The following is a 25,394-nucleotide window of genomic DNA, read 5'->3' on the forward strand; positions in this document are numbered from 1 at the left end:
TCGACTATCTTTGGCAGTCCCATGAACAATTGATGAAGAAGTGGCCACCGATCTATTCCAACTGAGAATTTGAGAGCTCTGTTCTCAAGTGAAGACGCCCCTTTTAAATTGTATTAAGATAACATGTCTAGGACACAAAGGCTGCTCCCGAAAACATGGGCAAATTGTGGCCTAGTGTTGTGTTGAAAAACAGCTCCCGGGACACTTTCACGTTCTCTCGTGAAGACCTCTTTATGGAGCTGTCCACATTGTCTCCAGACCAATTTCTGGCTATTATTGTGTCCTAGACAAAAGAGACCTCGTCACTCAAGACAATAGACCTCCATTCCAGCCTCCATTGATGTCTTGCTCTACACCACAATTGCCTTTTAGAGCAGTGCAGTAAGGTGATTGGAGCATTTGTAGAAGGACATTTGGCCATAGCACATTGTTGTGCAAATGCCTTCTGGTGTTTTGACGTCTTAGGCTTTGATGTGACATATAATTTTGCTTCCATTACAGAAACGATCACTATACACCGTTATTTGAATTTGACAAATCCATGGGGCAAGGCCTAGAAGAGATTTTCTCAAATGTTCGTCACACTGCCCTACTCCCTGGATTATGGTATAGGGTGGCATAATGTAATGTAATCAGGTCCTATCTAGTCTTCATTTTAGATACACTAGCAACTGGGCACTACATTGATTTGGTAGTGGAACCAGTAGTACGGCCATTTCTCCAAATTATCACAGGAGCAGTTTTCAAGTCAAGAATGCCAGACCGCATGTTGCTCGTTCTACTGTGAGCATTCTGCATGGTCAGAATGTGCTGCCATGGCCTGAATCATGTACAGACTTATCTCCCATTGAACACATCTGGAATGTCATCGGTCAACAATTGGAAGAGAGCGGCCAGCAGTGGATATGGATGATTTGTGTGCCTAAGTGCATTCACCGTCTTAGAACATTCTTCAGACAACCATAAATAAACTCACTGATAAGTTACAAACTCAGTGATAACATGACAAAGTGTGTAAATGCATCTATTTTTGCATATGGCATTCCTACTCAATTCTGAATAAATTGAGAGTTGGTTAGAGAACTTTGTTTTAATCTTTTTCATAATTTGCTGATCATTAGCACGTCAAACAATTCATAGATAGGACGTCCAGGAGCAAAAAAGAGTACAATGAACAAAAATGATAAGGGACATGGAGGATATTAGTTATGGGGAAAGACTGAAAGATTTAAATGTATTTAATCTTGAGAAGATATATCTAAATGAGGACATAATTAACTTGTACAAGCATATAAATAATCCATAAATATTATGGTCAAAAGTTTTTGCATGTAAACCCCCATCAAAAGACCAAGTGGCACTCCCTACACCTGAAGTAAGAAAGATTCCGTCTCCCCAAAGGTAGGAACACACACACCCAACATTGCTGAAAAGCTGATTCAGCAGATTGATGGAAATTGGCGTTATTTTTTTTTTCAGGTATTCGGGTAGATGATGCTTTGGTGGTATGGCTACTGCATGGTGACCACACCATCAGGCCCTACTGTAACATTTCAACTGCATTCAACAGCCCAGTCCAGCAGAATATTGCCATATTCTAAACAACTGTAATAAGCTACTGATGTGTAACGTGACTTGTGGCGGTAGCCGTGAGCGAGGTACTCGTTTCCTGTACCCTGAAATATTACATGAAAGTGGAGGTCCTGGCTGGGTGTGAGGACTTGTGCTGTGAGGGTGCTATGCCCATGCATGCCACATGCAACCTATGTTGCTGGTTTGTCATGACTAGATGAAACATAGTTCAATGAGGGAGACCAGACCACTATTCAAAAATAAACTCTCTACTGAACATGAACTTGATAAGGGTTATATAAATGGGATAGATGGTACAAAGTCTTATGAACGTTCCCTTTACGACATGAAGTATTTTTCTCACATAGTATCTTTCCTTAGTAGTTTACTCCAGGGTTATCTACAGTTGTGTTCAAAAGTTTACATACCACAGCAAAATTTTTGATTTCTTTACCTTTTTTCAGGGAATATGAATGATAACACCAAAACTTTTTCTCCACTCATGGTTATTGGTTGGGTGAAGCCATTTATTGTCTAACTACTGTGTTTTCTCTTTTTAAATCATAATGACAACCCCAAACATCCAAATGACCCTAATGAAAAGTTCACATACCCTGGTGATCTTGGCCTGATAACATAAGTTGACAGAAATGGGTTTGAACGGCAACTAAAGGTAACATCCTCACCTGTGACCTGTTTGCTTGTAATCAGTGTGTGTGCATAAAAGCTGTGTGAGTTTCTGGGATCCAGACAGACTCTTGAATCTTTCATCCAGCCACTGACATTTCAGGATTTTAAGTCATGGGGAAACCAAAGGAATTGTCAACGGATCTACAGGAAAAGGTAGCTGAACTATATAAAACAGGAAAGGGATACAAAAAGATATCCAAGGAATTGATAATGCCAGTCAGCAGCATTCAAACTGTGATTAACAAATGGAAAATCGGGGCTCTGTAAAAACAAAACCACGGTCAGGTAGACCAACAAAAATGTCATCCACAACTGCCAGGAACATTGTTCAGGATGCAAAGAAAAACCCACAAATAACATCAGCTGAAATACAGGACTTTCTGAAAACTAGTGGTGTGGCTGTTTCAAGATGCACAATAAGGAGGTACTTGAAGAAAAATGGGCTCTATGGTCAAGTCGCCAGAAGAGAGCCATTACTGTGCAAATGCCACAAAGAATCTCAATACGCAAACCAGCACAGAGACAAGCCTCAAAACTTCTGGAACAAGGTTATTTGGAGTGATGAGACCAAACTTGAACATTTTAGCCACAAACATAAATGTTACATTTGGAGAGAGGTCAACAAGGCCTATGGTGAAAGGAACACCGTTCTTACTGTACAGCACGGAGGTGGATCGCTGATGTTTTGGGGATGTGTGAGCTACAAAGACACAGGAAACTTGTTCAAAATTGAAGGAAATATGAATGCAGCACATTATCAGCAAATACTGGAGGCAAATTTCTGTCTCTTAGCTGCTTATAATCCAGATCTCTTATCCCTTCTCTTCGGTCTCCTCTCACTCTCAGAACACCCCAGAATTCAGCACTGCTCACCTTTGACCTTGTGGTGCACTTAATGCGCACTCAAGGCCCTATCTGACTCTCTGATAGGAACTTGTCACTTTCCCTGTCACTCATTCCCTCTCACTCTGGGCTAGACTCAAAACAAGACAATACACAAACATCATTAATGCATAACAGTATTCACATTACAAATTACAATATTGTGTTAGGAGTCTTCAGGGAAAGGAATGCAACAGCAACACTCCACCTCCTTACATATGCACCAGTATATATAGATAATCTATATATGTGTATAAAATAACAAAAAAGCATTTGGCATTGAGAAGATCTATAACTAACATTCTTGAAGACCCCATGTTTATTATAGTGAAACAAGGAATGTGGCCACACAGACAGAAGCACAACAAGATACATCTGCACGTCTTGGACCTCAATGTTGAATTAATTAGTGTAATAAAACTTATTTCTTGTTTCCTAATTAACCACAAATGGATCTTCCTAGTTTCAGCAGCACAAAGGAAACTGCAGCAAATTGAATTAATTCTTAGTAGAGGCCTGGAATGAACACCAGGTTATATTTTAACAATGCTGTCTCTCTATATATATCATCTCTGGTCACTGTCCGCTTATTATTAGTGGATAATGGAATGCTGCCATCTCCTCTCTGTAATAGAGAACAGTTCTAAAAGATGAAAACCACAAGACGCAGAGTCTACATTTACAACATTTAGCATTACAAATTTAAAAATCTAGATATTCAGCAATTTATTTTCCTTAAGTAATGTTTCAAAGGTAAAATGCAATCATGTACAAGAAGATTAGTGACGCATTCCACTTTTAGACAGAGATATATACAATATTTAGCTTTTTTAAAGGAGGGTCCAATTCAGATTAGCATATTAAACGTCAATGTGCTGTCTGTAAGCAAAACAGATAGCATACAGACAACAGCACAAGGTCCAATGCGAGTCTATGTGGTGGTTCACGTGAACATTTTTGCACACAAATCAATGGTTTGCATGTAAATAAATTGCAAAACTGCTTTGATTTCTTTTTTTAGATCAGACTAGCAAATTATAAGTCAATGGGTACACAAAAATGGATCACATACAGGCAGGGCCGGCGTTAGGGGCAGGCAGACCAGGCAGCCACCTAGGGCCCCCACTCCTCCAGGGGCCCTAAACCAGTCGCCGCTATTGGGCACCTGAGTAAGAGGAGCCCAGCTCTGCCCCCTCCCCGCATCGCGCATCTAACTTATTGGCATCATAGATGCCGATAAAGTTGAAAGCAGTGATGGAGGAGAGAGCGTCATGTGACGCTGCCTGTGACTCAGCATGTTTAAGCAGAGGAGCTCATGAGATGCTGAGACGCTCTGCAGAAGTTCAAGTCAGAGCAGCAGGGGAACAAGGGGGCGAGGTAAGTATTGTGTGTGTGTGTCTGCATTATAGTGTATGTGTGTGTCTGCATTATAGTGTGTATGTTTGTGTGTGTTTGCATTATAGTGTATGTGTGTGTGTGTCTGCTGCACGATAGTGTGTGTGGAGGGACTGCACTATTCTGTGTGGGGGGACTGAACTATACTGTGTGTGTGGGGGCTGCACTATACTGTGTATGTAGGGGACTGCATTGTACTGTGTGGGGGCTGCACTGTACTGTGTGTGGGAGCTGCACTGTGTGGGGGATGCACTATACTGTGTGTGTGGGGAGACTGCACTATACTGTGTGTGGGGGCTGCATTATACTTTGAGGTGGCTGCTTTATATTTTGGGGGCTGCATTATACTCTGAGGGGTCTGCTTTATTTTCTGGGGGGCTGCATTATACTGTCCATATGGGGGGCTGCATTATACTCTTAGGGAGCTGCATAATACTGTATGTGGGGGGATTGCACTATACTGTATGTGGGGGGCTGCATTATACTGTGTGTGGGTGGCTGCACTATACTGTGTGTGTGTTTGTGGGTGGTTGCATTATAGTCTAAGGGGGCTGCTTTATACTCTGGGGGCTGCATTATAGTCTGATGAGGCTGCTTTATACTCTGGGGGGCTGCATTACACTGTGGGGGGCTGCATTATACTGTATGTGGGGGGCTGCATTATACTGTATGTGGGGGGCTGCATTATACTGTGTGTAAAGGGGACTGCTTTATACTTTGTGTGTTTGTGAGGGGGCTGAATTATACTGTGTGGGGCCTGCATTGTACTGTGTGTGGGGCTGCATTATACTCTGGGGGTTGCATTATTCTGTGTGTGGGGGGGCTGCATTACACTGTGTGGGAAGGAGGCTGCACTATATTGTGTGTGTTTGTGGGGGTGGGGCCTGAATTATACTGTGTGTGTGGGGCTGCATTATACTCTAAGGGGGCTGCATTATACTCTGTGGGGGGGCTGCAATATACTCTGAGCGGGCTGCAGTATAATCTGAGGGGGCTGCATTACACTCTACGAAGGACCATGGGGAGTGCATTTTACTATATGTACTATCTGGGACCTACATTTTACTGTATCGAGGACTATCTGTACCAATCATTCTTTCTCAGCCGGAGTAAGGGTAGGTGCACACGGCCAGTAAACGATGCGGGTTGGACATTGAGTACTTGTGCAGCGTCCAGATATTGCAGCATAGTGGATGGGATTTCAAGAAATCCCATGCCCACTATGCATGCACAGATGCCCACAGCTCATTCGTGGAGACGTACATGCGGCGCATCTTTCCAGACTGCAGCATGTCAATTTATCTTTATTTCTTTCCGCAAGATAAATTTCACCTGTACACTGTATTGGATACAGTGAATCCGCACGGTTCAATGAACACATGTGGATTAATCTGCGTTCAATAGCCGGCAGCGGACATGTGTTGCGTCCAAAGTGTTGCCTATTGCTGAACGTGTGCACATGCCCTAAGGAGGCCAAGAAACGACTTCAATATTGTCGATCATGCTCGTTTAGCGGCTTAAACTTAGTGCTTGTAAATACAACAGAAATATTTCTGTGTGATGGTGCGGTATGTTTGCATTTGGGGCCCCACTTTAAACTTTTGCCCAGGGACCCACTTTGTCTAAAACCAGCCCTGCATATGGGATACCATCCATATGTCGTGCATTTTTCAACGATCAAATGCAATTTTTAAGAAAGGAAACTGTATTTGGCCTATTATTATATTTTGAAAAGCTGATTTATAATGCAAATGCCAAACATATGTCCTGCAGAAGTAAACAACTGACTTACAGATGACGTACAAATGACAATACAAATAAAAATCATCTGAATTTTTGGGATGTTTTGGGATTAAAAAATTCACTATTTTGCATATTCTTCACCGAACCTGGCCTCAAGTGGCCTCCAAAACATGATAATCCTACTTATGCATTTCTATACTTGCAGTATATGTTTCACTGCTTTAGTTTTTCAGAAAAAAACATTTTACCTCATGTGCAAACAAGGGCTCCTCGGTGCACTCTTGGTATTTCCAAGGGCACAGTGCACTATTCCACCCCCTCATTCAGCATGCCATTCAACTGGCCCAGAGCGAGTGCGGCCTGAATTGAATCAATTGAACCCCTGTACACCTATACCGATAGTGCAGCAAGTGCGCTCAGACACAGTGTCAGTGCAGGTGTAACACGGGTAATCGGATGCAGTGACACAGAAGCACAGAGCAGGAGTTGACAATCACTTATTTTATCAATACAGGAACAATCTCCTCGCAGGGAGCAACAGGAAATAAACGAATTATGGTTAGGGGAGAACTAGAGGAAACAGTCATTCAAAATGGCAGTCTATATATTAATTGCACTTAGCGTGGGTCCGCTGTCCATTTCTCCTCCTGAATCAGATGGTTGGTCTGTTGCCAACTGAGGCCGGTGCTGATTTCTTCTGGCCTCTCCGCCTAACAAGCTGTCCTCACTTCTGTTGGCAGCGGGCGGCCACCGGTCTTACCCGTTGATCCCCTAGTCCGTTATGCCACAGCTCCACAAAGCAATATTCACCACAATTCCCCACTCAGCGTGTGTTCATCCGCACTCATGCCAAAACCCAGGCTCCCTCACTGTGCCTGACCGTTTCTATGCAGCCTATCCTTCCCCGCAGCTCAGAGCTAGTCCTCCCTGACTTCTCTCTCTGGCGGGAAGCCCCTCTCCTTTCCCGTGCAAACCCTTTTGTACCTTCTTGGCTCACCACGCCCCTTCTGCCCGGGTTCAAGGTTTGCTCCATGCTCAATCTCCTTCCCCACTGCAACAGTAGGTGCGGACCCAGCAGTTCCGGACAAGGTACCCTGTCAGTACCCGCAGCCTGGTCATATCTCCTACACAGGTACACTCTCATCCCTCTCTGTCTGTTGGGCCACTTGCTACTATGTGGTTCTATGACCAGAGTGCAGATTCTACAGACAGGAGAGCGATGAAATCATGCCCACACTGACACTGTGTGTGTGCTCGCTCTGCTCCTGCAGTGTCAGAGTGCATGTTACATAGGTACATATTCTGTATGGCTGAAAAATGATCATCAAGTTAAACCTAGGGATGGAAAAAGATAAAGAAATAAGGTTTAGATATATGCGTAATGCATGATCCAGTTTGCCTTAAAGGGCAAGTTTTTCCATCAAGATCCCAATTGTTGATCAAATGAAGAATAATAATAATTATAATAATAATAATAATAATTTTATTTCTATAGTGCCAACATATTCCACAGTGCTTTACATTTTAGAGGGCACTTGAACAGAAAATAAAAGACATTACAGCCTAACAATTATCACATAAATCAACAGACACCAAGGGGAGTGAGGACCCTGCTCGCAAGCTTACAATCTATGAGCAAATAGGGGGACATGAAAGGCAAATGGAAGCTATTGAACCCGTTCTACGCCCGGGTGGCGAGCATTTTTTTTGGTACATTTATACTATGTCCTCAATAAAATGGAGCCGGAGATCGCGGTATACGCATGTGCTGACTCTGGCACCCTTTTATTGAAGTAATGTACTACATTAACATCAACATAACAGTGCACGCGCGTCGGCCATAGGGAAAATTGCGATGGCCGGCGGGTGCACACTGCTATGTTAAATTCGCAGACACAGTGTCTTCAATAAAATGGTGCCATAGTGTGGTATGCACAAGCGCTGACTCCGGCGCCACACTGCGCAGGTGCCACCCATCCCAGTTTCGGACAGAAGGACACATCCACATTTATGTATAAGATAAGGTATTCATATAATGCCACATGAACCGGTCACCGTCCAGTGTGTATACAGACACAGAGGACTATTAAGTCCATGAGGCATGTGTGAACAGATGCTACGAGGGTCTTGATTTTTATGAAAATTTTGTATGGGAAAAACAGGATAGTTAAATAAGTGAGGTGAGGTGGTATGTCAGTCCTAAAGGGAATCTGTCACCCTCTGGGACACTTTTCAGCTATTACTATGGGCATACATATAACAGAAATGTTAACCAAGTCTTACCTGTATGCCTCAATGTTCAATGTTGCAGTCTAGACGTGGAGAAATAGACTTTTATTTCATTATGTTAATGATTTTTTCCAGGCTCCGGGACATGGGTACCTGGAAGAAATCCCTGCCTCCGTTCTTCATTATACTATCGCCCCCTTCCCATACATGTCACACTGACCTGTGACATGCAGTTGTGGTGCCTGAATCTCACGCATGTGCCCTTCACTTGCTCAACAATCTGTACCTTTTCATTTTCTCTATGGTCAGTGTATTCAGCATTCTTGTGCACCAAACACCAATCTAGACAGCAACTGTGAGCAATTAAGACTAGATTAACTTTTCTGTTACATGTATGTCCATAGTAATAGCTGAAAAGTGTCCCAGGGGCTGACAGATTCCCTTTAAGAATTACATTTTTAGGCCACATTTAAAACTATGGGTATTGGGAATTAATCAAATTGTCCTTGGTAGCGAATTCCAAAGAATTGGCGCAGCATGCAAGAAGTCTTGGAAATGAAAGTATGAGGTTTGGATTATTGAGGATGTTAGCAGAACGGTGGGCACTGGTAGGGTGGTAGACTGAGATGACTAATGACAGTAAGTCTTTTGTTATTTGGCACAGGATAGAGGCATCATTGCTGCTGCTGGAAAGGAATATGATCCTGGCTGCTGCATTCAGGTTGGATTGGAGAGCGAAGAGTTTAATAAGAGGGAGACCGATTAATAAAGAGTTGCAATAGTCCAGACAAGAATGAATAAGAGCAACTGTAAAAGTTTTTACAGTATCAAAGGTAAGAAAAGGTTGAATTTTAGAGATATTTTGGAGGTGTAGGTGACATGAGCAAGCAAGAGAGTGGATGTAGGGGCTGAATGAAAAATCTTATTCAAGTGTGACCCCAAGTCAGCAGAAATGTTGCTGGGGAGTAATGGTAGATGCACACAGTGCGTGGAGGGAGGAAACACAAGGAGTTCATTTTTTGACAGATTCAGTTTTAGATAGAGGGAGGAAATAATGTTAGAAACAGCGGAAATGGCAATCACTGGAATGTACGTAATTCAGAGCTGATGTCAGCAGACAATGTATATAATTGGGTGTCATCAGCATAGAGATGGTACTGATAACCATATCTACTCATGGTTTGTCCAATAGCAGTATATAAGGAAGAAGAGGGGGACTAGGACTGATCTTTGCTCAGGAGCGGTCAGAGAGGTAGGAGGAGATCCATGAGAGAGCAGTATCCTTGAGGTTAATAGCATGGAGCATAGTGAGGAGGAGCTGGTGATCCACAGTGTCAAATGCTGCATAGAGATCCAGGAAATCAGCAGGAGTAGTGACTATTAGATTTAGCTGTTAGTAGATCATTAGTCTTTTGTAAGGACATTTTCAGTATAGTGTAAGGAGTGGAAACCAAATTGTAAAGGGTCAAGAAGAGTGTGATCTGAGAGATAGCGGATTAGACGGGAGTGGACAAAGTGTTCCAGGAGTTTATAGATGAAGGGAAGATTAGAGATAGGTCTGTAGTTAGCAGCGCAGTTCCGGTCAAAATATGTTTTTTTTTAAATAATGGATGTATGCTGGCATGTTTAAATAAGAAGGTAAAGATACAAGATTAGAGCGAGAGTATAAATATTTTAGTTAGGTGAGTGGTGACAGTTGGGGAAAGGGACAGAAGGAGATGTGAGGGAATAGGGTCACTGGTGCAGGTAGTAGGGCAAGAAGATGATTCACTGATTCACAGGTCTTTTTGTCTCTCCTGTTTTCGTGGTCTGATGAACCATTTTATCTCTTTCACGTGTTTTATGTATTGTAATGTATTTTATATATTTTTTTTGAAAATAAAGAATTTAAATTTTACGTTCGCCTTGACGAGGGCCAACAGCCAGAAACACCGTGTCTGCAAATTGAGATACTGATTTGGCTTTTATGCTAAATCATATTGCAAGACTCGTTATAGGGTTGATTGTGACTTGTAGGATCGCTACTTCCAACAGGTGGCGCTACAGACTTCAAGTCCTCTTCTTCTCTGAAGAGGCAATTTGCATATTAATTTTACATTTAAACACTTTTGATTTTTATGCTGAGTACATGCTGCTTGATCAGAATGGTATCTCATGTTACAGAGTTTTGCCCTTCCTCCTATTGAGGCTAAGGGCTTGGGCAGTATGCTTGCTCTGAAATTTAGTGATTTTTGGCATTCTCCACCATTTTGTCCAGCTCCGATAACTTGGGTAGTGCTGAGTTGGAATGGGGGCGGACCGACTCCAAGTCATGAAATTCATGATGAGCGATGGGGTTCCTTTTCCACAAATCTTGCTCCAGTTTCTGAATTTGAGTCACACACTACGATGTATGCCACTTAATGAATCAGGAACATCTGACTCCAGCACACCTCCTCATCAAGAAAGGTATGAAAATTGCAGGTTTTGATGAATGGATGCCACAGTTTTTAAAAACAGTCAGAGACTACAGGCAGAGACTTGCTCTCCCTAGCCGACTTTTCCCAGAACTGCTCCAGTTGGTTGACAGGTCTTTCCATATATGTCATTGTCCATGGCGGCAATTCAATCTAGAAATGCTGAAATATTTCAGAGATAAACAAACCAGGCTGCAATTGCACAGCCAAAATCTGATTCATGCTGTCTGTGGTTCGGGCAGCATGACTCTAATGGCAGGTTCCCTTTAATAAAGAATTTAGTCTGGAAGTGAACAAAGCAAGCAAACAATGCATTCCACAAAATTTTTAGATTAAATGTAGATTAAAATATAAATCCACAAATTCAGGGGCTTATTCTAAAAGGTTTTGAAGTATATCAGTGTAGATATGCTTTAACAAATATTCCCCTTTTGAAAAAGGAAAGATCAGATCCCTGGAGAATGAAAAACATGCAGGACTTTAGAATTCCCAGCAAAATACATCTTTACATCTATATGCTGAAATCCTGTTTGCTTGTACCAACTTTAGAAAGACTGGTTCTCACTTAAGTTTGTTACTTTGGCCTCTGATCTTTTAAGTTCAAGGGGCTTAGCATGATGGAACATGTGGAAAGCTTTTGGATCCACATACTGTAACTTTCAGTACTGATATGAGCTTGATAATCGAAAACAGCACAGTACATGTTTCTTTTCTAGTCAACTCTTGTAAACGAAGTTGTATTTCTAAGGCATAACTCTCAAATCAGTGAAAGAACATGAATTCATCATGCCTTTATTGTTTGTTTTTACCTTCCAATACAATGGCCAAATTGATTTATTTACTAGAAAAAGTGCTTATAAGTACATATTACAACTATTACATTCCCTCACTGTGTTTTTCCCATTGTAAGAAAATCGCTCTACCTAATGAATGACTTATCTGGTCTTATAAATTGATCTCAGATTACAGCAGCGGTTAACGCCATATATAATCACTTATTCATCTTGTCAGAGGCTTATAGTTGTCCACCTCTGCGGCTGTAAATGAATCCCTGAATCAGCGATGTCACATCATCATCTCTATGATTATGCATGAATGAAGCTGAACATAACCATGAGAATGACCGGTGTTTGCTGCTACTGCATTAAATTGCTATTGCTGCTTCAATAATCATAATCCTTTAGTTTGGACCTAATTAAAGGCGTTGTCCTGCTCGAAAAATATATTTGATGTGCCTAAATTAGGTAATTATTTAACTTACTTATATATTTCAATTATCAAAGATATCTGCTTGGTGTTGACACAGGACACTGTTTAATGTGCCAGAACATCTTTAGAGCTGTGTGTGAAGGGGCCTGGCTGACTGGTTCTTTTCAATAGTTAAGCCTGTCCTTTTTTTGTCTATCCATCTGCCATGACATGGAAGGGGGCTGGTTTAGCTATTGCAATGAGCATGTGAAACAATCCCCTTCACACGCAGCACTGATGATGTGCTGACCTGTGTTAGCATAGGCTGTTGTATGATAGTAATCTTTCCCACGTTTGACCCTGTTAAGTGAATAAAGTAGAAGTAGATTGTTGATCCAGCCTGTTGTCTCCACTGTGGCATTCAGATCACCTGCATTACATGGGGACAAAATGGTAAAGAATTAGAATAGTCACAAAATTAGCCGAGATCAATATCAGGAATGTGCACTAGGAATATAGCAAGGCACCCAAGTTCACTGAAGCAAGTCAGTTTATAACTGGCAGTGGACAGCAGGATTTCAGGAGATTAAATAGCTTGCAGACCCACCCATGCCACACAGCAGGGCGCAAACACTGAAGAAGTTAACTCTTGATTTCCCAGCCTGGACGGAACTACAAGTTCCAGAGGACACAGAACTAGTTTTGTTGCTCCATGTCACCTGCAATGAGAGCATGGAGCTGGGTAGTGTAGGGAGTTGGCCCTTGCTAGGTACTGAATGACACTATGGCTTTAAGAGATCATGCTCCCCAATGATTTCTGTCCACTTGGACTAGTCCTGCAGTTTGCTGTGTGTTGGATTTGGCAAGAAGGAGGAAGTGAAGAGGGCATTGCGTCTGAGAGAGACTGTCAAGATTTTTTTTTTGTGTGAGAGGATGATAAAGGTCAGCTAACTGCTACCAGGTAGAAGATAGTGCCCTTCCACTACCTGATTCATCACCATGACTGCATCCAAAGAGAGAAAGAGACACATTGTACATCTAGAGCAGTTTTCCTGAAACACTTGTAACCTGTGAGGAAAATAACACTGTGGTACCAGTGATCCCTCCACAATGAAAGTGGGAAGTAGACTTGCCCAGAACAAGGAAAAAGAGGTCCATTGACCTGAAGGAAGAGCTCAACACAATAAACTTGGCTCAGCTGCATCTGAACCAAGTAACAGCTACTAGATGTTCTTCAAAACCTACAGAACTGTGAGTTACACCAGTGTTAACTGTGTTAGGGTATGTCTCCACGTTCAGGATTGCATCAGGATTTGGTCAGGATTTTCCATCAGTATTTGTAAGCCAAAACCAGGAGTGGATGATAAATGCAGAAGTGGTGCATATGTTTCTATGATACTTTTCCTCTAATTGTTCCACTCCTGGTTTTGGCTTACAAATACTGATAGAAAATCCTGACCAAATCCTGATGCAATCCTGAACGTGGAGACATACCCTTAGGGTATGTTTCCACGGTCAGTAAACGCTGCTTGTTTGACGCTGCAGCGTCAAACAAGCAGCGTCCAGATGTTCCAGCATAGTGGAGGGGATTTTATGAAATCCCGTCTCCACTATGCGTGGAAACCCGCACACGGCGGCCCTGCGACTCCGGACATGCTGCGCGTCTTTTCAGAACGCAGCATGTCCGTACACCTTGCGGGGACGCAGCGTCCCCGCAAGGCATATCACAGGGCCCTATGGCGAGGGGTGCGATGATCCCGGATGTGTACTGTACACATCCGGCACCATCGCGTCCCATTAAGGGGGCGGGGCTTATCGCCGAGCGGCTTCGCCACTGCGCCGATACCGGCCCCCAGACGGACCGTGGAGACATAGCCTTAGGGTGTAGATCAGGATTCTTTATCTAGGGTGCTGTAGCAGCATGGCCCGAATATAGAAGCCAGATAGTAAGTTAGAAGAGAGTAGTTTGTGAAACTTGTTTGTATTGAATTTTGCATTGCCATAGCTGCAGAGCAGATTGTGTGACAAGCTGCAGCTATCTCACTTTGTAACTAATATTACTGTTCCCATTACAATAACTGTTAGCCTTATTGCCCAGCATATAATCCTCTGTTTTAAAATAAAGATGGGGTTTTGTTTCTGCCTCCTCTTCTGCTGTATTGCCCTACCCGGCAGTGTCATTCAGTCACCACTTCAGTAGCGTCAGAGACAGGAAGGGCAGGCCATGATACAAGGGTCACTGGCTGGAAGTAAGGGTGCTTAGACCTATGATGGTTATTATTCTCAAACGAGGGTAGCTTAGCTAATTACAGTATATTTGTAAATTATAAAATTTGTTATTTTAAGTACATTGAAGGATTTTTTTTCAAATACATAATTCCTTTAACATTATCTATTGTAAAATAGAAACTGTCTTGACACATCATGGAACTGTAGTTTGCTATTGTCCTTAGCCAAGAAATTGCTTTAGCACTCTGATAAAAAGTGTGGTATCCTGCAGTCTCAGAAAAACACAAAACAGAGGACATGTCAAGATGGCTGCAGTGCAATTCAGAGAAGTGGTAATGTGTTATAATAGCCGGACAACCTGACAAGAAGAAGACGAGGGGGGTCACTATTGTATTGACATGCTATTAATAATATGGGAAGCTTTACAAGCTTTAGACATCACTGTTTATCATTATTTCTATAGAATTATTAACTTGTTGCCGTGGGTATTCTGACTGATGATACAATTTAAAAGGTGCCATTTGTTAACAGCAACTGTTTTTGAACATGCGCTACACAGAGACTGGAGCACAGGAATACCTGTGTGCGCTATATGCTGTGTATTGGACGCATCACAGCAGCTAGTCTCCACCCACTAGCTCAGAGACAACTATAATTAGAAATAAAGCCAGCAAAGGGAAAACTAGGGAAAAAATAAGTGTTAGCTCACATGTACATACACCTGAAAAGTCACCAGAAACTACAAGTTCACGTTGTACAGGTAAATGTTGTAAAAGATGCATTTTTTTTTAAACAATTTCGGTGGAACATCTGTTTTCACTATGCCGCATTGTGTGAGAGACACCTGTTACACCTGTTAGACTATATCTTAATGGGCTGGTCAATTTATCCTGTTAAAATCTCTGGGTTCAGTCTAGAAAAATGACTATAAAAAGTATACTGCTGTTGAGTGCGCCAGTTATGCCATTGCGGCCTCATTGTGCATGTCCTCTGAAACTCATGTTAGTTGTATTGTGAAGCACACATTTTTTTTTCACCACTTAAATAAAATAGAACTAATACATGTTTGGTGTCTGTGAACTCGTCATGACCTGGACAATCATAGTGGCAGGTCAGTTTTAGCATTTAGTGAACAAACAAACAAACAAAAAACAATTGTGGAATTGTAGTTTTTTTGCAATTTCACCGCACTTGCAATTTTATTTCCCATTTTGCAGTACACTATATGGTGAAATTGATGTTTAAAAGTACAACTCGTCCCGCAAAAAAAAATGCCCTCATATGGCCATATTGATTGAAAAATACAAAAGTTATGGCTCTGGAAAGAAGGGGAGCAAAAAACAAAAGCGGAAAATCGCAAGTTAGTGAAGGGAGATAAAACTGGAGGCTACAAGAAAATGTTTCTACTTTTTCTTTTAAATTTCTCAAAAAACACCTGGAGTAGAATATTTTTAGGCCACTCAGATGGTTTCTGTCTATGTTTGCATAAAAGAACCTTCCTTTAAAATATGAGACAGATGGTACATGACCTCACATGGACTCCATAGATCTTAGCTCAAGGATCCTTTACCTTCTCGCAGATTTTTCATGTTGTTGAAACAACCATGCACATCTGCCAGAACTGTGGAATTGTCAGTATATTCTAGTAAAATCCTAACTGATTGTTGCTGACTGACAGTTTTTGAAGATTTTAAGGCTCTCACTGTGGGTCAATGAGACTTACAATCACTTTATAAACCGATATGTTTCATTAATTTTTTTCTCATCTTTTGTAATTTTTTTTATCATAGCTCAATATTTTATTAGACACTTTGCTTTATAAAAAAGATTTTTCCTTTGTTTTCGTTCAGTGAATAAGTCAAGCAGAGCTCTCCCCATGACTCATGTCCTGTCTCCTAGGATTGCCGTTCAAGGAGAAGGTGTGCTGCAAAACAGAAGAAGAAAAGATGTACAAGTAGAAACCTTGGACCCGCAAGTAAAACTAGACAGGGTCTCCATAAAGATTTCAGCAAAGTGTTAGAGAAAAAGAAATAATTTCTTTACAAAATTGACAAGAAACAAAAGTTATAGAGGACAATACCGCTTCTCAATGACATCACAAGTAAGAAGAGACAGCGATTTCTGTTTTTCTCTTTGCTATTGCTGCTAAAAAAGAAACTGTCATTATGGCTTTTTTTCCTCCCTGGAAAAGAGCAATTGCAGTCATATTTATGGTTGGCTAACAATTTGATCTTCGATAAATATGTACAGAATGTTAATCATTTTCATAATGTATCTGCAGAAATGTACTCATACTATGTGATGCCCAATTTTCTGCCAAAAATAAATAAATAGAGGAAACGTTAGCAAATTTTGGATATCAACCATAAGAAGTAAATGCCTTGATAGAATGGAGTTGATTGTATAAGAGGTTGATTGATTGATTGATTGATTGACTATCGGTAATTGATTAGTTGATAAATTGAATGATATGTGGGCCATCTTTTTTTATTTTTAACCAAGAGGTGACTTTTCTAACCTAATGACCAGCTATTATCCCCATGGGAAGCCACACATTCCTATTTATGTCTCTCAAATGGGCTTCCTTGTTGTGCATGGATGGGCTTGATCAGTTAGAACATGAGCCACTATTGCAATGATTCTCTCTTGTGTCTCAACAGATGAAGGATTCTTGAGTCTGAAACTCCTCTAAGGGGTTCTGGAGTATGACACCTACCCGTATGATATAGACACTACTGTCAGAGGACACGGGGTCAAAAAGCCTTCCTCAGACAGACTTGGCACAAGCCACTCCGTGTGGTAGATTCCAGAGGACCACCCGAAACTCCTGTACAGGAATCTGTTCTTACAGAAGGGTACAGTGGATTGCTTTCATGGAAGTGCTTCTTTTCTGGAAGAGCGAACTAGAGACAGGAAGGGTCATCCAGCAGGGTCAAAGCCAAGAAGTCAAGTCAGGGACAAAATCCTAAAGCAAGCAGGGTGTCAAATGTCAAAAAAAGACGAATAATAAGAACAACAAACAGGAGCACAGCACAGCAGTATACACCAGGACAACAGTGCTATTGACTGCCAGTGGAGTCAGAGCTTCAGGTGTTTAAATAGCTGACTGGCCTACCCAATGCTCTCAGGAAGAACTGATCAAAAATTAGACTAAAATTAGCTCCTTTATAAAGCAGCACCAAAAGCCACGAGCAATAAAGGTACGCCAAAGTAGAAATAGAGGAGGCACGAATTGGCAGAGCTGTTACAGATATATAAAATACTGCATATTTTCTTTGTAAACTAACCACATTCCCATGATTTAGTCTAGTCTTTGAAGATATCGAACCCAGGTACAGAAATCTACAGACCTAAACTTTGAAACTACAACTCGCTAAGCTGTATATTCATCAAGAGAAGGACCGTCCAGACCAATCTCTCCCTGATCTGACAAGTGATGATGACTATTGTGTGCTCTTTTACCCTCTGTTACTATAAAGAAGATAATCTCTTAATTAACTTTTGTGAAAAGCTATAATAGAATGATATTGAAGGGGGAGCAATGCTGATATTGAATAAATACTACTAATAGTAAACGCTTTACAGTGTTACAATCAGTAAAACATTTTCTAATTCAGAACAAGTTACAAAAAATTAAAATTCTGCTGATCTCACACAAATGTTACGCTTCCAGAATGTGCATAAATCTGAATTTTAAATTAAAGAAATGCTGCAAGTATGGATAGGAAATCCTAACAAGCTTTGATCTTAACAGAATAATTCACGGCTAAATAAATTTATAGAGAAATGTGATGAAACAATTTTCTTAAGCAAAATCCCTACATGCCTGAGGAAAATGAACTGATATTTCTCTTTCACTGCCACTTGCAGTTGTTACAGATTTTAGAGTAGATCCAAACCACCAACCTTGGGCCTTCACCATTCGTAGGAGCTGGGTCATAGGGTAATGATGATATGTAACGGTCATCATTTTTTCTGTTTTCCTCTTCATATGCTTAAAAAAGAAAAGTGTTTTTCACAGAAAATTGCTTGTTACACTTTAGGCTATTTCATCTTTTAGGCCGGGGTCACACTTTCGAGTGCAATGCGAGAAACTCGCGCAAGTCTCTTGCATCAATACCTGGCACTGCCGCCGGCACTCGGGACCAGAGGGTGCGGCTGCATGTATTTTTATGCAGCTGAATGCTCCGGTCTAAACCGCTGGCGGCAGTGCTGGGTATTGATGGGAGAGACTCACGCGAGTTTCTGGCATTGCACTCGCAAGTGTGACCATGGCCTTAGACTGAGCCTTGAAGGATGTTACACAAGTGCTATATATTTTAACACTATGTTTCATGCTGTATTTTTTTTTATTTTGTTAGTATAAAACTGTTTTTTTCTGCTGTAGCTTTTGCTAGTCATCTCAGTGATTAGCTCCTTCTAAGCAGTCCTTGATGATCATGAGCTCAGGCTATCCCTGCCCTCCGTAAATTTTTGTAGGTTTCTATCTTTGCACAGTTTATCCAGAGAGCTGTCAATCAGTGGATTGCTGCAGGTTACACACAGTTCTTTATTGAGAGGACTAACAGAACTGCAGAAAATAAAAGAATGCAGCAAGAGACACAGTAAGAGACAGGTTATCTGTCTCTAATTAATGCTGCCTTAATTTGGGAATTATAAATCTTGTGATAATGCCTATTAAGCATACCTCGCACCTTTCAAAGAAAAGAAAGAGGGACAAACTCTGTGGTACAAGGTGCCAGGCGAGATGTAGGCTTTTTTGAGTGACTTTTTGTCCTATATGTCTGCAATGCTGTGTTCACATGTAGCATGCATGCTGTGTTTTTTGGGGGCAGAAAACTGATGCATTTTACTGTCCAAATAAAGTGGAAGTGGTGTCATACAACTTTATTCCCACGGTGCGTCTAAAGACCCAGTTAAAGTGTTCGTTGTGGTACAGTTATATCTTTAAGTATACAATCATTTTTTTACACTAGAAAAAAGCATTAAAACACTGCTTTAAAGCTACACCAAAAATCAAATACAGGGAAACGGCATAAAAAAATTGCATCAAAAAGTATTGTACAAGTTGTTAAAATTACAGGGAACGGGATTCTAAATGCTTCTGTGCTATTTGCTGATTTGCAATATTTCTTTTTAAAACAATGCACTAATAATGTCATTATTGTATTTGTTCTCCATTATTTTTTAATAACTTTTTTTTAAAGAAAAAAAGTCTAACTTTTATTTCACCTCTAGAATACAGATAGAAATGCATTGATATATAGAGATGTACCGTATCTCTACGTACCAGTGCAATGTGACTATAACAACTATTCTCAGCCTTGCTGCCTGTCACTCATTGTTACAGCTGCTCAATGCTATGTAAGTGGTTTGGTTTGTATTCTGGGGAAGACCAGACTTCAAGAAATTAGCACAGATCGATGCTGTCAGTAAAGGAGGAACTACAGAACAATGAATTCCTCAGTACTAGTGATGGGTGAACCTGTGAATGTTTGGGTCCGGCCGATCAGTGAAAAAAGTTTGGTTTACGCACCAGAACAGTACTCAAACTCGAACCCCATTCAGATGAATGAGAGACCCTAACATCTGCATGACCGTGCAGCAAACACGGGCTCTAATTGGTGGTAAGATCATTACCATCAGTTAGAGAGCTGCTGTTTCCAGGCTGTCAGATGACAGCAAGTGAGCCAGAAGCTGTGACCGGCGGTAAAAAGGTTGCCGCCGGTCACAGGCATCAACTGATGATAGTACTACTCTCATCAGTGTAAGGGCTTGTTTCTATTTGCGAGAAACACGTCCGTATCTCGCATGTGGAAACCAAGCTGTGGCGTCGGCACTCCAGAGCGGAGCGTGCGGCCGCATAGGAACACATGGAGCTGCACGCTTCGCTCCAAAGTGCCGGCGCCACAGCTTGGTTTCCACATGCGAGATACGGACGTGTTTCTCGCAAATGGAAACAAGCCCTAAGCCTGCTGATAGCAGCGAGTGCAGGCGAGGCTGAGAGTTTTCATTATCTGGCACCTGTGCTATAAATAAATGAAAAAAATTATGTGGGGTCTCTTCTATTTTTGATAACTAGCATAGGCAAAACCAACAGCTGCGAACTGCTGTCCTTGGCTGTCAGCTTTATCATGGCTGGTTATCAAGAATAGAGGGGTCCCATGCTGTTTTTTAAATTTTTTAAGTACATAGTTTAAAAAAATGGCTTGATGTCCACCTATTTTTGACAACCATCCAAAATAAAGTAGACAGCTGGGGGCTGGTATTCACAGACTGAAAAGGGGCTATGGATTTTAGCCCTCCTCACCTTAAAAATAGCAGCCCACAGCCACCCCAGAAAAGGCAAATCAATTAGATGTGCCAATTCTGGCACTTTGCCCAGCTCTTCACACTTGCCCCTAGTTAAATTGTAAAAAAAAAAAAAAGCAGCCAGAATAAAGTCCTTTAATTGAAATAATGACACTGACACCTTTATTTTAAATAAAAACACAAAAGCAAAGTTATACTCGCTTTTATGCCTAATCTATCAATGAGCATATCCCCTGTAAAAGACAAAAAAAATCCATGTCCCCTTTCCAGTCTGAGAACACCAGCCTGCAGCTGTCTGCTTTAGCTTGGCCGGTTGTCAAAAATTAGTGGGACCATATGCCATTTTTATTTATTATTTATTTAAATAATTTTTTTTAAAAACAGCGTGGGACCCCTCTATTCTTGATAACCAACAATGATAAAACTGACAGCTGAAGACTGCAGCCGCAGCTGTCGGTTTTCCCTGCGCTGTTATCAAATATAGAAGAGACCCCACATCATGTTTTTTATTCTTTAATTATAGCACAGGCGCTGGCTGAATATGCTCATCAGCCTAACCTCCAGAGACATTTGCTCCAAATTGGTATTGTCCTGCTGCATATGGGACGGTTACGAGCTATGCTTTAAGGCTTCATGCACATAGATGAGTTTTGTCTCTCTTTTTTATGAAATTGCAATAGGGTCCACAATCCACATTCAAGCACATGGAAACCTCCATTATACCACTTATGTCTCCAATCACATGCAAAAATAATGACAAGCTCCATCAACATATGCGCAAAAGTATTCTCTGCTAGAAGCATTTTTTAAAGAGTAGAATATTTTCAGGACGAGTTCCTACGCCTAGCACAGAGCAATAATGACTCCATATGCCTCCATTGGGCCTCCTAGCATATATTTCTCTCCATGTATAATACCTAAAATTCTGTTTGAGCCTTGTTATTTTCTGCATTTGTTCAGCTGTTCTGTGCTGCTATCTTTTTATTCTTGTACAGCTAAAAAATAACACATTTTACAATTCACAAAATAATGTCTTGAATACCTTCTCACTCATCCCTTTGTGTTGCCAGTTTATGAGCTGCCTGCAGTTTCCACAGGGCATCACATGCACAACATTCACAGCTGCTTTCAATATGTACTGCAGAAATGCCTGCAGAACAGACACAGTAGGAAATTGTATTTTATCTGTGTTAACAGAGAGTTGACATGCCCCGTAATGTTGTTTTACAGTAAAACAATGTTTTCTTAGATGATTCAGAGTGATGAATGTGGTGACGGAGCATGAGACATGAGGCTTACAAGGGAGAAGAGTTGGAATTGCACAATATGAGCATTGTCAGTAATTATACAGTTAAGGCAATTTTGTGTTAGATCTGCTGGTCATGGCAATGTAGAGTAACAATACAACTAGGTCAGACGTACAGGGTTGTTCCATTTATTACAAGTTTACAGCAAAAACTCTACATTTTTTGCAAAAATGTGCTGCCTTCAGGTCTCATAAGTCGTAACTGTAAGTTTGCTTTAAACTGCACCAAGCAGAAGATGGGAAGATCGAATAGGTATAACCCTTTGCTTAGTTCAGTAATATGGAGGGCACTTGCAGTTTCAATATCGCACAACAGCAGGTGCAACAATAGGAAAACACGGCCCAATTACTGAATGTTCATACAATGCATCTGGACTTTGACAACAACTTGCTGCGCCCTTGTAGACTGCTTTTGATGCCTCCCTATCCTACAAGGATTCTAGTTCTCTCAGCCTTGTGACCCTATAGGCAGCTGCCTACTTCTAGACCCCTATAACGAATAGTCTAATGTAGCGTCTGCCGGGTGGAAAAGGGTGGAAAAAAAATCAACTTTTTACAGCGGGTCAGCCCCATAACATGTGACAGCCACTGGCCTCGAATGGAGGTAGTCAAGCTTAAGAGACAATTTCTCTCCGGGCTAATAAAAAAAATACACAATATCTTTCCTGGTGCAAGCAGGTATAACATTATTAACATAATTGGGCAGCGTACACAGGCTGCCAATGATCTGCAAAATGCTCATTTGTGGGGTGAAATTATTTTTTTACTTTCTTAAAGATTATTGTTCTCAGCAACACATTGCCCTCAGTAAAGATAACATGAGCTGCTGAGATCAAAGACAGTATTGTGCGCAGAACAATCTATTACCAATCTTTCGGTGCACATCAGAAGCACATTCGGCCTTGTCTAAACAGGTTATTAAATGTCTGCCCATTTGCAACCATGAGTAAAGGTGCCGTGTGCACTATGGTGTTGTTATAGAAGGATTATCATTTGGATGCAAAAATGTTTTTATAACCTTACCAATAAGGATGAAGGTTTTATACCCGTGAAGCTGGATTCCATTGTATTATTCCAATGTAAACAAGATCTCTAAAAGAGCAAATCATTCATGTTACGGGATAACTCGGGGTTGAAAACGGTAGTCTGACAGTTTGTCCTTCCAGAAGCTATCATGTCTAAAGGATGTGAGGGAGTGGAAACAAGCAAAAGTGCTGATCCCAATCTCTGAACTCTAAAAACAACATTTTTCCTTTAAGCTCAGTGATGTTAAACCACTGTGATAAAAAAAATTATCAAAAACACACCAGAAAACAAACACAAGTAAACTTATCTTCGTGACTCATGTATATTGGCAATGCCATGTGTCTGCATACTGTACTTAACACCATTTTAATGACCTAAGTCAAAGCATTTTTTGCTTGCACAAGAAACTGCCCAATACTGTGAACACTTTTGGGCAGAGTTTGCATAACTCACTCCTTTTGTGGTCCGGTTTGCAGAATTGATTGGCAAAATAGGGACTTTTAGCAAGTATGCTGTGTATACCGGGTACGTTGGTGCAGATAGACCCCTATGGGGTTGTATTACAGACACTTCAGGATATTGATTACATCCACATGATTCCACTGTGAGAAGCAATGAAGCAATAGTCTCAAAACAAAGTTGTGATGGAAAATGCCACTAATTATTTTTGCTATGAATTCGATATGAACCAGTGAGAAAAATCTTCTCTTATGTCTCCAAGGGGTATTAAGGTGCTAGGTCATGCAAATGAGGCACCCCAAACTTTTTGAGGGTTAAACGGGCAGTCAATATATTCAGCAGACCAACACTCCTACAACTATTCTCCTCGACTTGGGCCACCTCTGGCAACACCACTGGCGTAACACAGGACAAGAACTAGAAGGTGAAGAAAGTGATTTTGTGGTTGGAAGTGATTGTATATCTTTCTATAAGGGTTATGAAAGGATGTGTTTTGGGAGAACATTGGGGGCTGGCTCTGATATGGGGACATTGTGGTTAGCTCTTCTTATAATCAGGAACAGATTATGGTAGTTCCTCTTCCACTGCTTCAAACATTACAGACTGCCATTTTTTAAGGATGATACCATTCGAGTCTTCCTATAAAATTTAAAGGCAAATGGAGGTATAATAATGGGCCATAAGTGTTGAGGGAAGATTCTGATTGAAAATGGCAAAATTTGCATGGCAGTGTGCAATCGTGACCAAACATTTTGAGATTGATTCAAATTTTGGTTACATTTTTATTGACAAAATACATCATGTTTAGCCAAAGACTCAATATTTCAAGTGTTGACCCTTATTTCTCAAGATTTCTGCAATTCATTTTGGCATACTGGGTATCAGATTCTGGGCCATCTACTGACTGACGACAAACCATTCTTGTTTAATCAGTGCTTGGATCAGAATTTCTGCATTGCTTGTCCACCTGCTTTTTGAGGATTGTCCACAAGTTCTCAATAGGATTGAGTATTAGGAAGACTCCTGGTCATGGATCCTAAATATCAATGTTTTGCTAATGGAGCAATCAAATTACCACTTTTGCCTTGTAACATTGTTCTAATTGTTCCACATCCGACACAGAAATGGTAGCGCTCACCTTTTCCAGATGTCCCAAACTGTCTGAAGGGACTTCATCAGAGAAAAGTTTTATGCAGTCAAATCCTTGTACCTCTTGCAAAGTTATATTCTCTGATGAAGCCCCTTCAGTCTGTTTGGAACATCTGGAAGAATGATTGTCCATAGAAGAAAAAGTGAGGGTTACCATGTGCCCTGTGTCATGCCAACAGCAAGGCATCATGAGACCATTTTTTTGTGGGGTTCCCTTTCATGCATGGTGTGGGCTCACTTACAATTTTGCCTAAGAAACCCCCCGTAAACAAAGAAGGAGATATAAATATCCTTTAAGAGCGACTTCTGCCAACCACCCAGGAGCAATTTTGTCATGTACAATGCTTTTTTCAGCATGATAGAGACCATGTCATAAGGCAAAAGTGATAAATAAGTGGCTTGGCCAACAACATTTTAAAATTTTGGATCAATGGCCTGGAAACGATTAAGATCTCAATCCAATAAGACTCCTCATAAAGCTGGTGGACAAAACAGAGAAATTGTGATAAACACCAAGCACTGATCAGACAAGAATGAGTTGTCATAAATTTTATGTATTTGTTAGTAAAAGTGCAAAACCTCATGAAATGCTGGTAATTGTACTTCAGTAACCATAGATATATACATTCAAAGGATCTAAATATACTGAAGCAACAGTTTGTGAAAACCAAAATTTGCATCAGTCTCAAAACTTTTGACCATGACTGTATACGTATATATATTTACTAAAGCAATTTATTTTACTTACTTACATAGCA

Source organism: Ranitomeya variabilis, chromosome 2, assembly GCF_051348905.1.
Source record: "Ranitomeya variabilis isolate aRanVar5 chromosome 2, aRanVar5.hap1, whole genome shotgun sequence".
In the NCBI taxonomy this organism is placed as follows: domain Eukaryota; kingdom Metazoa; phylum Chordata; class Amphibia; order Anura; family Dendrobatidae; genus Ranitomeya; species Ranitomeya variabilis.